The following is a 13,877-nucleotide window of genomic DNA, read 5'->3' as shown; positions in this document are numbered from 1 at the left end:
AAGGATGAAAGGCTGAGTGGACCCGCCAGGGTTTGAACATGGGACCATGAGGTCGAACCAAGGTCTCTACAGTGGACACATTAGTCCACTAAGACACCACACCCGTCAGACTGATAGTGCAGAATTGCTTAGAAATGTAATGAGTTTTAATTTTGGTCTCCTACTTCACTGTTTTGGCTTAATTCGTTGGCTGTTTTGTTTATCATGCTTTTTAGCCAGGGCATTGATAGGGAAGCTATACATTTCTAGAAAGTTAGGATATTGGACTGTGTACAAGGTGTACTTGGATTCTCTGCTCCTTTATCCCTTTCTGCTATGAAACACTGTGAAATGTCTGTGTTTGCTTTATGCATGTAATTATTGAAGTGGGCATAAGTTTCCAGTTTATTTTGCTACTAGTTTACTGTAAGGAAACATGTTTTTTGCAAGTTTACCCCTACATTCTGCCCCTATTTTGACAAAGGCAGTGTTTGGGTGTCCGGGTACAGGGCCCCTAAGGGTGGCACAATAAGTTCTGCAGCCCTTAGGGGTCTTCTCTGGCCACCATGCCCTGGGTGCCTAGGGTACCATTTACTAGGGGCTGATAGGTGGCCAGAGATGCCAATTGGGTTTTAGTTTCAATACAGTTTTAGGGAAGGAACACAGGCCGTGGTTGGCAGTAGCCCAGGGCACACTCAGTCAAAGCACATCAGCAGGTCAGAAAAAAGTGGGGGCATACCAATGCAAGAAAGATGGCACTTTCTCACAACCACATCCTGTTGAAAGCATCAACTCACCCATCATTTCCATGGAGAAGAAAATCGTTTATGGGTAAAAGGAACCCAAGCTTGCTGTATAAAAGTGGCAGCTGCCGTTAAAAAGCCCTCAAAATGTCCATGTCTCCCGATATCTTTCAAGCCATAAGAGTTAACTAGCCTTTTAAGAGATGAGGATTGACTATAGCCCACTGGATCTAAGAGAAGATGTTGGAATACAGGAAGGAGAATGGGCAGAGCCACCTACCTCTCCAGAAGGGCTGGGAATCATGGTTGCATCGTCCAGACAGGGGACAGGGGTAATTGGGACCAAGGATGCCAACTGTTTCCACGCCTGAGCTGCGACTCTCGGACTCATGGCAAAGGGTGGGAACGTGTAGTTCACTTGGCCTGCCCAATTCTGAAGAAAAGAATCCGTGGCCAGGGCCATTGGTTCCGATCTCCAACTGTAAAAGTCCTTCAGTTGAGCATTCAGACTGCTACAAGGTTGTGTTTGGCTGGAAGATATTCCGCAAGCACAATCTTCATCCGAGAGAGACAGAAGTGGCAAAATTCCCTAGCAATGTTCGCTGCAGGTGAGACCTGGTATTCCCCCTCTCCCCATTTGATTGATGTAGTGATCTGCTGATACGTTGTCTATCAAGAAGAATGCAGCAGTTGCTTTTCATGGGCGAGAGGGACTTTATGTTGAACTAGCCAGCCAGAAGCTCTAAGTAATTTATGTGAAGTTGAAGTTCTTCCGATCACCATGACAGACAATAGAAAAGTCCCTGCACCTTGCTCCCCAGCCCCAACGGCTGGCGTTGGATTCAATATCATCAGGAACCCTTCTGGAAACTGTATCTGCCTTTCCAAGCGTCCATGTGTAGAAGCCACAACTAAAGTTATTCCTGAGCTTCAGGGGATAAGGGAATCTGGCAGTCATAGCTTAAATATTTTTGAAGGTAATGGATTTTCAAGCATTGAAGGGCTCTGTAGTGCTATGGACCAGGGAAAACAGCTTGAATTGAAGAAGCCAACAGTTCCACAATCCGAGCCAGGGATCTCAAAGACACTATTTATTTGGACAGAGTTGACTTCAAATCCTGTTTGATGGATTTCACTTTTGGAGTTGGAAGAAGTAATTAGGCCTTGACCAAGTCCACCTATAGCCCGAAGAACTCTATCTGTTGTGAAGGAATCATCATGGATTATTTGGATTTGATTACAAATCCAAAGTACTGAATCTGAAAGAAACAGGTTAGTGTTAGATTCCTTACCTTAGAATATTCCCAGGCGTCAGACTGGATCCGGAAGGTTTTGCGAAGCAGTACCCCTGCGCGTCGGTAGGCGTTTTCTGCGGCTCCGCGTCTGCATCGTGATCGCCAGGATGACGTCGTCGGAGTACTTAGACGCCGCCCTCGCGAGCTGACGTCAGTCCTTCTTTTTTCCCTCGCCAGCAAGCGCAGATCCAGGAAGAGCAGTACCCCTAGTTAATTTTTGATTAAACTTTTTGATCTCTTTTGGATCATTCTCGAGTCGATACCTCGACTCGCGGTGCCGATTGTCACCGCTTGATGTCGGTGACTGACCCCCACCGTCTGTGCCTTTACTGTCTCTGGGCTGACCACGATGACAAGTCGTGCCCCGACTGCCGGGCCTTGACCTCGAAGACTAGGTGGGAGCGGTCCCGTAAGCGTCTCTAGCTCCGGCAGTCAGCCCGCGCCACTCGAGGTCCCGGTCCAGGAGGAGGTCACGGGCCACAGTCATCGCCGCTCGACGAGTCAACACCACTCGTCGGGCTCCAAGTCCTCAGGTAAGTCGAGGCACAAGAAGTCGAAGAAGTCGAAGAAGCGACATCGCTCTTCCGACTCCCCTCGAGGCTCGCGTGACGCGCCCGGAAGTTCGGGCGACACCACCTTCGGGCCCCGCGGGTCCGTCTAGGAGCCCAAAGGGACCGGCAGCTTCAGCCCCGGCACCGTCGGGTGCTTCGGCCCTGGCGCTATCGACTACTACGGTCCCGACGCTGCAGGGCTCCTCTGGATCCAGGCCTGGATCCATGACGACGCCGGTTGACCTTACGACCCCTCCGCTGGCGCCGTCACCAAGGTTGTCACCCCCGACGCCATCTCCAGTGATGTCGTCCCCGGTTCCAGCCCCGGTTCGGATCCGGCGCCGTCCTCGCCGATCGGTGAGCCGTTCACCGTTGACCCGGCTCCATCATTTATTCTTGACTATCAGGAGATCGATGACTAGGAGGAATGGGAGGGGTCTGCGGACCCTCTGGCACTGCAGTGCCAGTTGAGCCAAGACTGGGCAGACGAGCTGGGGGAGGCCAGTGGTCTGGACATTTAGCCCAACACTGGATTTGTCTCCACTCCTACTGTGGCTACGGAGGAAGGGGCTCCTTACAGCGTGGTGTTGAATAGGGCAGCCAAGGCCTTGGCTCTTGAGCTCCCTCTCGCGGCCATGAGGACTAACCTCCTCACTGAGGTGCTCAAACCGCAGGCAAGCACCTCAGAGCCTCCACTGCCGTTCAACTAAGCCCTCACTGATGTTCTGTTGGGCACCTAGTCCAAGCCCTCCACAGGGCTCCCTGTGGATCGGAAACGTGGCCCGACGCCACTGCCCGGCTCTGGGCGACCCCAGCTTCCTGTTCGTTCACCCCACCCCTGAGAGCCTGGTGATCCAGGCCTCTACCTCCCAGACCGCATTCCCGACCGCTCCTCCGAATCAGGAATCCAAAAGGTATGATCAGTTTGGGAAAAAACTGTTCTCCTCACTGAGTTTGGGGTTGCGGTCTGTCAACACTGCCTGCCTTTTGGGCTGTTACACCCACTCTCTGTGGGATACGGTTGCGGAAGTGCTGCCGCAGTGCCTGGTGGAGGTCTAGGCAAAGCTTACCCAAGCCCTAGCGAAGGGATAGGATGCAGCATGCTATTCAATACGGTGTGGACCTGATACCACAGACTCGCTGGGTAGTGCGATTGCGACGACGGTGGCGGTTCGCCGCCACGCCTGGCTGAGGTCTGCCAACTTTTCGGGAGGTGTCCAAGCCACTCTTATGGACATGCCCTTTGATGGCCGTCGCCTCTTTGGCGATAAGGCGGACAGTGCACTGGAGCGTTTCAGGGACTCCAGGGCTACGGTCAAGTTCTTGGGCCTCGCTTATGCCCGCAAACTTCCGCCTTTCGTCCCTTTCGTGGCCAAGGAAGGGGAGCCCCCTCACGTCTAGCTAGCCACAGGCCGCAGAACCAGCCTCAACGCGGACGTGGTAACTGCTGTGGCGGTGCCGGGGGACGCCGGCAAGGTCAGTCCACACCCGCCCCCGCAGCATCTGCCTCAAAATCCTCCTAGTCCGAGGTTTCAGGCCTATTCGACGCCAGTGGGTGGCAGGGTTTGCCATCACCTCCTCCACTGGCGCTCCATCACGTCGGACAGGTGGTTGCTGCAAATCGTCCTAAGGGGCTACTCCCTTCCCTTTGAGGCGACCCCTCCAGCCATGCCACCGCAGTACCACCACATGTCTGGGTTCACTTGCGACTTCTGCAGGAGGAAGTTACGGCCCTCTTGGCCTAGGCGGCCGTCGAGCGCGTTCAGAAGTAGGACGTGGTTGCTATTCCCACTACTTTCTGGTACCCAAGAAGGGCAAAGGAGGCCTACGCCCTATCTTGGACCTACGGAGCGTCAACGGCTTCCTCCGGAAGGAGAAGTTCAAGATGCTGATTTTGGCTCAGGTACTAGCTGCCCTGGACCCAGAAGACTGGATGGTAGCGTTGGACTTGCAGGACGCATATTTCCATACTCCCGTCCTGCCGGCCCACCGGCGTTACCTGTGGTACACGGTAGGCCACAAGCATTTTCAGTTTACTGTGCTCCCCTTCGGCCTTACCAGTGCCACACGGGTGTTCACGAAAGTGATGGCGGTGGTCGCAGCTCATCTGCGCAGATTAGGGGTTTCAGTCTTCCCCTATCTCGACGATTGGTTGTTGAAGGCGGCTCGCCCCAGTCAGTCGTCTTCCACCTCCAGACTACGGCTGACCTCCTGCATTCATTGGGGTTCTCCATGAACGCGCCGAAGTCACACCTGTGCCCCCCTCAGAAGCTCCTTTTCATACGAGCGGTTCTGAACTCAGCGCAGTTTTGGGTTTATCCCCCCGAACACCGGGTTTGGGATATTTAGACTCTGAATCCGATCTTTCAGCCTTTATCCCGAGTTTCGGTCAGGTTGACCGAAACTCGGGATAAAGGTTGATGCTGCAGCTCCTGGGGTTGATGGCTACCTGCATCCTTCTGGTGCATCATGCCAGCTTCTTGATCAGCCTTCTCTTTTCAAGTCCCCTGTTGTAAATAGATTCTTGAAAGGCATCGCGCACATGTTTCCTCCTGTTCCTTTCATGATGCCTCAGTGGGACTTGAACCTTGTTCTAACCTATTTGATGTGCACTCCTTTCGAGCCACTTCACAATTGCCCTCTACGTCTTCTGACTCTTAAGACTGCATTCCTAGTTTCCATCACCTCTACCAGGAGAGTGAGTGAGCTCCAGGCTCTGTCTTCTAAGCCTCCTTTCCTTTCTGTCCATCTGGACAAAGTTGTCTTGAAAACTCGTCCCTCTTTCCTGCCCAAAGTGGTTACAGCCTTTCTTATCGGGCAGTCCATCACCTTGCTCACCTTCTTTCCGCATCCTTCGGAGAAAGAGAGGCTCCACCGTCTGGACCCAAAACTTGCTCTCTCTTTTTATCCAGACCGCACACGCCAGTTCCGGTTGGACGACCAGCTCTTTGTTGGTTACGTGGGCGCGAAAAAGGGATGGGCAGTGCACAAATCGACCATCTCTCGGTGGGTCGTGTTGTGCATCAAGGTCTGTTACTCCTTGGCGAAAAAGAAGCCTCCTTTTGGACTGAGGGCCCATTCCTCTCGGGCCACGGCGGCTACTACTGCCCTGAGTCGGGGAGTCCCCTTGCAGGACATCTGTCGGGCAGCTACATGGACTTAGCTGCACACGTTTGCTAGACACTACTGCCTGGACAGCCAAGTCCGTAGTGATGGATTTTTCGGCCGTTCTGTTCTCCAGGACTTTCTGGTGTGATCTTGGTTCGCAGACCCACCACCGGGGTTGGCATTGCTGGGGTATCTATTCTAAGGTAAGGAATCTAACACTAACCTGTTTCTTTCAGATGCACAAGTAAATTACCTTTGGTAACGATATATCTGTAAGAAACAGTAGTTAGTGTTAGATTCCTTACCTGCCCACCCATCCTCCCTGTTCTGCAAACCGATATCTAGGGTTAAGGACATCCCTTCCAGGGGCCTAGTTTCATGGCACCAGTGTCGGTCTCTGGCATGGCTCTGCGTTCCTGGCGCAGAAAGCTATGTACTTGCGCGAGGGCGGCGTCTAAGTACTCCGACGTCATCCCGGCGATCACGACGCCGACGATCGACGCGGAGCTGCAGACGACGCCTACCGACGCGCAGGGGTACTGCTACGCAAAACTTTCGGTATCCAGTCTGGCGCCTGGGGATATTATAAGGTAAGGAATCTAACACTAACTACTATTTCTTACAGATATCTTGTTACTGAAGGTAAGTAACTTGTGCTTTAGGGGCGTTACAGGTAGGGCAAGGATCAATGGGTTCCTGTCCTGGAGTGGGTACACCCCCTAGCCTGCTCCTCTCCTGTGGGTGGGGGGCGGGAGCCTAGCTGTGATTGGGCAGGGCTCCCCATCTTCAAGATGGCCAGACATAGGGTTTTCTGCCAGTCTTCCCACCAGAGTGGAGGTCAGACAAGGTGGGGGCCAGTTGCTGAGTACAGCAAGTGGTCTGGAGAAGCTCACCAAGGCGGAATGCCTTTAAAGCTTCCCCTGCCCTTCCTGGGGGAGGAGGCTTGGCACCTCATCCCAGGATGGGCATTGTTGCAGGCCCAGGAGAGCGGGAGCTCTCCACCCAGGGGTCCATCAACATGTCTGCTGTGTGGCAGCCTCTCAGACAAGACATGGATTGTAGGTTAGGTTTCAGGGGGCCTCTCGAAGACGCTCTCTGTAGTGCATTTTACATTAAATCCCACACTGGCATCAGTGTGAGTTTTTAATGTGCTGAAATTTTGATATCAAACTTGTCAGCCTTCAATGTAGCCATTATGGTGCTGTGGAGTTTGTAATGACATCCTCCCAGCACCATATACTCTTAATGGCATCACTGCACTTAGTGCTCAGGAATGTCCCTTGGTACTGTAGGGGTACAGGGCTCATGCACCTGTGCCCACACCACTGGCATAGGGCACCCAGCTAGAGGGGTGGCTGATGTATGCCAGGGCTGTGGGTTTATGGGCATGGCACACAGGGATATGTGCCATGTCGACTCTTTGTTTATTTCTGCACCAGGACACTCAGCCTGCAAAGGCAGTCTGTGTGTGTCAGGGTACAGTGCCCTAAGGGTGGCACAAAAGGTGCTCCAGCCCTTAGGGGTCTTCTCTGGTCACATTGCCCTGGGTACCTAGGGTACCATTTACTAGGGGCTGACATGTGGCCAGAGATGCCAATTGGGTTTAGGCTTTAGTACGGATTTTAGGGAAGGAGCACAGGCCCTAGGTACCAGATTGGCAGGGACCAGGACACACCAAGGAAAAGTGCACCAGGTATCAGGTAAAAAGTGTGAGGGGCTACTGCAACAGAACCCTCCAAACCCCCCCCCCCCCCGCCCTCTCCCAAAGTCCAAGACACTCCGCCAGTGCTTGGAGAGTCGCTCTAGTCTTTCAGGTGAAGAAGAGTTGGGGAAGTGGTTTGAAAGTTGCAGGGCCTACTCTACTTTATATCTTTCTGTCCCGGTCAGTCCCTTTGGGGAGCTGGCCTACCTTATAATTTTCAGGACCTAATTCCCAAAGCTCCTCTCCTTGCTCTTTAGTGCCTTCATCCCATTTTTTATTTTGGGTCCAAAGGTGCCTACCTCTGTAGAGTCTAATTTAGCCAGGGCAAGGCCCAGCTTACCCACAGAGGCTACCCACAGTTTGAGCAAACCCACCGTGTCCAATAGTGTCAGGGGGCCTAGCTTACTATTTGGCAGGGGGTTAGGCCACCATGCCATGGATAGGGCTGCCATGAAGGCTAACACCCAACAGAGGCTGCTGACAGCTAACAGTGCCCAGAACCACACCTTTAGCTCCTGACTGGCAAGTGAAGGGGCTATTTTACAGGTCTCTTGTGGTCCCATCTGTCTGCCTGTTGTTTTAGGGTGGGGGGGTCACCACACTTGGTAGTGAACACCCTGCCTCCACCCTTTGTTCTGCCAGCTGAGGAGCCACAAACTCAGTCTGGACAGTTGCCTGACTAGTCAGGTCTTTGTGTTGGCTAGGGGGGCTTTACCAGGGCCACTTTTGGAGTTTTCCCTCACTGGGATGGAATCTCCCAGGCCCTCTGGAACTGTGGCGAACAGTTGCCCACCTTTCCAATCCTGTTCCTGTTTTCTCTTTTGGGCCTCCGCTGCACTGACTGCAGGTGGAGCTCCCCTAGGTTTCTTGGGTGAGGCCTGGCATTGGGCCAGGGCCTCTCTTTGGCTCAGATCCACCTCTAATTGGTCAATCCCCAGGAGACAATCAAGGTGGAGGTCTTTACTGACTACCACCTTTCTCCATCTAAGGGACCCAGCTACGACTAGGGGCACTACAGCCACAGGCCTAACAGTAACTCCCCCTGGGACAGCCCTTACTCTTTTTGTTTCTCCTGGGACATACTGGTGAGGTAGTACCAACCTGTCATGTACCACAGCGTGAATGGCACAAGTATCTCTCAGGGCAGTGGGCCATTCATCAGTAGGTGGTGGAAGTGTCTACTCCCCTCTGGGATCTCCAGCTCGCCCTCTTGACCCATTCTCCAGTTGAAGCCTAGGAGTACTTTCTCCTCTGAGGACCTATCCTCATATGCTACACTGGCAACCCCTAGGACTACACTAGTCACCCCTTGAGTTGTATTAGGGACCTTGTTCTTAGGACAGCTAGGGTCCTTGGTGGGGTGTCCTGTCTTCTGACATTTGTGACCCCATATTCTATTTGGATCCTAATTCTTACCTTGGTACCCTGGTTTGGCTTGTGAGGTGTATTTGGGCCCACCTTCCTGGATAGGTTTTTTGGGGGCTTCCTGGGACTCCTTACTTCTCTCTTTAAGGGGTTCACTATCTTTCTTCTGGGGAGGCTTTATGACCCCTTTCTTTTGTTCACCCCCAGTGGACGTCAAGTTACCCTTGTTTTGACCCAGTGGTCTGCCTTCTTTCCCAATTCTTGGGGAGAAAGTGGACCCAGATCTACTAGATACTGATGCAACTTTTCATCAATGCAGTTATTTAAGATGTGTTCCTTCATAAACAGGTTGTAAATGTCATAAAGTCATGTGCATTGCTTCCAGTTGACCAGCCATCCAGTGTCTTTACTGAGTAGTCTACAAAATCTATCCAGGATTGGTTCTGGGTTTTGTGAGCCCCCCTGAATCTAATTCTGTACTCCTCAGTGGTGCGTCCAAATCACTCAATCAGAGTGTTCTTCATGAGATCATAGTACCCTGCATCTGGCCCAGATAGGGTCAGAAGCTTGTCTCTGCGGGTACCAGAGAACAGTTCCCACAGGAGTGCACTCCAAAGAGGTTTCTTTACTCTTATTTCACAAGACCTCTCAAAGGCTGTGAACCACTTGGACATGTCATCACCTTCCTCAAATTAAGGGACAATCCCTTTGGGGATTTTAGGATCATAAGATTGCTCTTTATCCTTATTTTTGGTATTGCTGCCACCAGAGATGCGGGCTAAGCCCATCTCTTTCCTTTCTTTTTCCAAAGCCAAGGAGTCTGGACTCTAGATCTAATCTCTTGGCCAACTGTGCTAAGAAGTTGTCCCCTTCATTGGGGCTCTTCCCAATGTGTTCTCTGTCGCCTAGTCCACCTGTGTGGTTCCCAGGCTCCCAGAAGCTGACTCTTGGAGTTAAGGGTATGTGGACCCTTACTTCCCTCGAGATGGTGGGGGAATTACGATCATCCTCCTCCTCCACCTCTTCTTCCTCTGACTGGGTGTCACCCTGTTCAGAGGGGTGGCCTTTTGCATACTCAGCCAGGAGCTCTTGGAGCCCTTGTTTGGTTGGACGCAGGCCCATGACTATTTTTGTAAGTTTGCATAGGGACCTCAATTCCTTGAAATTCATGTGCAAGTAATGTGTGAGGTCGAGCTCCTCAACCAGGTCCATGTTATCTCAACTAATAGCTGGGTTCTGTTGAGACATTCTAACCTGAAAGTTCTAACCCTCTACCCGAACTATAGTGACTTTTATTTTTCTAAAATTCTAATGGGACTTAAGCAAGGCCCTACCAGACTTTTAGTATTTTGGAATAACCAATTTCAGAATTCTAAAGGCAATTTATGAGTTCTGTCGTGTGATCAGATGGTAACCAAGTAGTCCAACAAAAGCAAGTTTGTATCCCACTGCTGATCCACCAATGTGAGAAAGGGGCTCCATATATACTGGACCAAAGTAAGATACAGTGTGTTTAGAGGCCACAAACCCCAGAGGTATAACAGAGGTTAAAGTCAGATCTGACCTTACTCTCTAAAGTGGTAGCTTGGTCGAGCAGTAAGGCAGTACCAGAAGACCGTGTAAAGCATTTGTTGTACACACTTAGTCAGCAATAGGACTGAACTCCAGGTCAATTGTTTTTATATCAAAAGATATAGTTATTTTATTTTTTAGAACCAACAGGTATCAAAATATACTTTTTTTCAATATGAGAGGTCTCAGATGAGTGCCTTGCAGAAAGGCATTAAACTTGGTAAACACAATAGGTACAGGGGTTGCAGTAGGCAACACAATTCTAAACACAATTTAGGATTGAGCTCAATGGGTTGTTCTACATAAATGCAGCTGGTTACTTTATCGATTACTTTTGTAATCCCAGGACTGGATCCTAGATTCAGTCTTGGGGTCTAAGCTGAAAACAGTTTAGCAAAAACGATTTGTCTATTGCACTGATTTTTAAGAAATATAAAGCTATTTTAAAAGTTCACACTTAGAAACTTTTCAATGAAAATCTGGCAATGTTGTCCAACGGGAGGGGGGCGTGGCCTGGAGCCGAAGATGGTGGACGTGTAGTTCTCGAGCTCCGTCCGTAGCCCGAAACACTTGCATTTTATCCTGCAGCCCCAGATTGCAACCCGCCTGATTTCTCTACCGGAGGCCCCCGGGGGGGTGCTGAAAGCAGCGGAGCGGTGTCTGTCCACCCGACCCGCAGCACACGAGCGCTGCGACATTGGAACCTGCAGCGGCCTTCTGGACAACGCGAAGCCCCGGGCTCACGTGGGTGGCCTGCCCGGCCTGCCCTACACCATCGTCGCAGTCCGATCGGGGCCCCGGACGGAAGTGTTTGTGGACACCAGCGGAGGTAACGGGGCGAATAAGGACACCCTCGCATGCCCGTGGCCCTACTGCCTGCCTCCTAACACTGAGCCCTGCCCAGCCGCCCTGCTGTGGGGTCCGCGAGACACACGGGAACCTTCCCGGATCGGCTTGCCTGCTCACCATCCGCACTGCGGCGCCTGCCCCCAGCAGCGCTGTCCTGGACTGCATGTAGGGCGCTACCAATCACCAGCCATCGGCACGGGGAGCCCGACTCCACCCGGACCCCCTTGAGCACGTCGGATCTGAGGCGCAATATCTCTCGCCGGCGCCATTTTGCAGGCACATCCGGGCAGTGCATTGCCCTCAGGACTGGGACTGTGGCGCCTTGCATGAGAGGTGGGACCCTTAATCGAGGCGACGAATTCTGAGACAGGACACCCCGTAGTTGAGAACGTACCCCAAGAGCCCGGATTGCTGACACCGGCCCACTGTGCAGGAGAACGACAAGCGCATTGAAGCCTGGCCACATAACTCCGGCACAGACGCCCATCGTGCTCCTGCTAGGGTTTCGCGCCTCGACTGACGATACCCGGGGCCCCACGGTCCCTCTTCATTTGCTACCTGGAAGCAGGGGTCACACCTGCCCGCTAGGCCCCCAGTGGACATACAGAATCCCCAACCACAGCGCAGAGCGCATAGACCCTGCATAATCTCTGCCTTTCTGACCACTACACCCTGTACCCTCGGTGGACGTGGCACTACGTTCTGGTTGGACACTAGAGTAGGCAGCGGCACTCGGAGGTGCCCATAGCAGCGCCACCCTGCTAACGAGATCCATGGGTAAGCACAGGGGCAGGACTCATGACCAGGGAGCCGCAACGGACATGCAGTCCACGGGCTCTGAGGACCCACTGGCCTCCTCCAATGTGGACATCATCCCACCGACCGGAAGAGGATCCCAAGACGCAAAGTTGGACCTCATCCTCAATGAAATACGCGCGACGCGCTGGAATCACGAATAGACAACATGGCGACTGGCCTGTCACTATTGAGGGCTGACCATAACAAGCTGGCGGAGCGTGTAGCGGAACAGAAGATCACACTGAATGACCTTGTGCCACAACAGACGGAACACTCCACGAAGTTGGAGGGTGTGGAGAAACAGCTTAAACAACTGTGGGATAGAGTGGACGATGCCGAAGGACGGGCCCGCCGCAATAACGTCCGCATCCTAGGCATTCCGGAAAGAAGCGAGGGGAGGAACCCTACCCAGTTTGTGGAGGACTGGCTACGGCAGTTAGTGGGCCAGGAAGACCTCACTGCCCTATATAGTGTGGAGCGGGCACACAGGATGCCACCGCGCCCCCCCAAACCAGGGGCGCCGCCTCGTCCCCTGATCGCGCGCCTCCTTCACTACAAAGATCGTGACACTGTCCTACGAGCGGCCAGGGAGAAGGCGCCGATACGTTTTGAAGACAAGAACATCTCAGTCTATCCTGATTTCACTCCTACTGTGCAGCGCGCCAGGTCCACCTTCATGGGTGTGAAACGCAAGCTAAGGGACAAAAACATGAAATATGCACTCCTGTTCCCCGCACGGCTCAAAATTCTACCCGACAACAGATCCCACTTCTTTGATTCACCAGAAGAGGCAGAGGAATGGATGGAAGTCACTCTAACACCACCGACCTCACAGGACCCGTTTGAAGATCGCCACGGCGGAGACCACAGGAACCCTCCGGATCAGCAGGACAACGCTTCCGGCCCAGGACAACACTCTTCACATGGTACATCAGCGCAGCCGCACCCTTCAAGTACCCGCGTAGACGGACACCCGTACTCATCACAGCGACAACGGCTAACAGAGGAGGCACTGGCCGCACACGACGCGGAAGCGATCGAAGACAGTCACACCGTCACCACTGACACCCACACCGAGGTGTCCGGATCGATTGACAGCTTGCCGCTTTTTCCGAAGGTCACGGCCCAGACGGCGGAGGAGTTCTGAGCTGCTACACGTGTGATCCCCTCCGGGTGGTAATGTATAACTGTTCCCCCCCCCCCCCCCCCTCTATAGTATGTGGTGGGTTGCATGGGGGGCCCACTCTATGGAGGGCTATTGAACCAATGCAGGCCGTTAAGAGACAATTGACAGAGACAGAGGCCTGTCACCCCCGGAATGCACACAAACTTAACTGACTTGTGCCCACGTTGGGCACCATGGTTTGGATCCCGGGCACGTTGGCCTGGGGACCCTTTTGTTCAGGGAATTCAGGGTTACAGGACACTCTCATCCTTTCGTGGAACTGAACTAACATGGGTACCCGGGTGTTTTACCTGGCCACACCACATAGATGGAAATGGGGCCGCTTAATAAATACCAAATGTGCACTTGGAACGTGCGTGGCATGGGGGCAGTTCAAAAACGCCATAGGATATTAGCCCAGCTTAACCGCAGGGGGATACAGATTGCTTGCCTACAAGAGACACATTTGAATGCTGCTGAGAATATGAAACTGCGCAAGAAATGGAGGGGGCAGCTCTTTGCTACCTCCTATTCTGCGTTCTCCAGAGGGGCAGCGATCTGGTTCCGCGGCTCTATTCCCTTCCAGATGTTGGAGCAAAGATAGATAATGAGGGACGATATGTATTTGTGCGGGGGCTGTTGGACGGGGATGCTATTGTATTTGGGTGTGTGTACTCGCCGAACTCTAATCAATCGGAGTTCTTGTTGACAGTAAACGGGGTACTTGCAGATTGGGTGGATCATCGCTTG

At 52.7% G+C, this 13,877-nt stretch overlaps 1 protein-coding gene across 3 annotated transcripts in view; it reads left to right on the top strand.

Annotated features, from left to right (window-relative positions):
* Positions 1–13,877, top strand: part of USP24 (ubiquitin specific peptidase 24) — a 1,909,144-nt gene that overhangs the window by 589,841 nt on the left and 1,305,426 nt on the right. The window lies entirely within an intron of this gene.

Source organism: Lissotriton vulgaris, chromosome 1_1, assembly GCF_964263255.1.
Source record: "Lissotriton vulgaris chromosome 1_1, aLisVul1.2, whole genome shotgun sequence".
Taxonomy (NCBI): domain Eukaryota; kingdom Metazoa; phylum Chordata; class Amphibia; order Caudata; family Salamandridae; genus Lissotriton; species Lissotriton vulgaris.
Note: the sequence above shows the minus strand (reverse complement) of the source record. Positions and strands in the feature narration are given on the sequence as shown.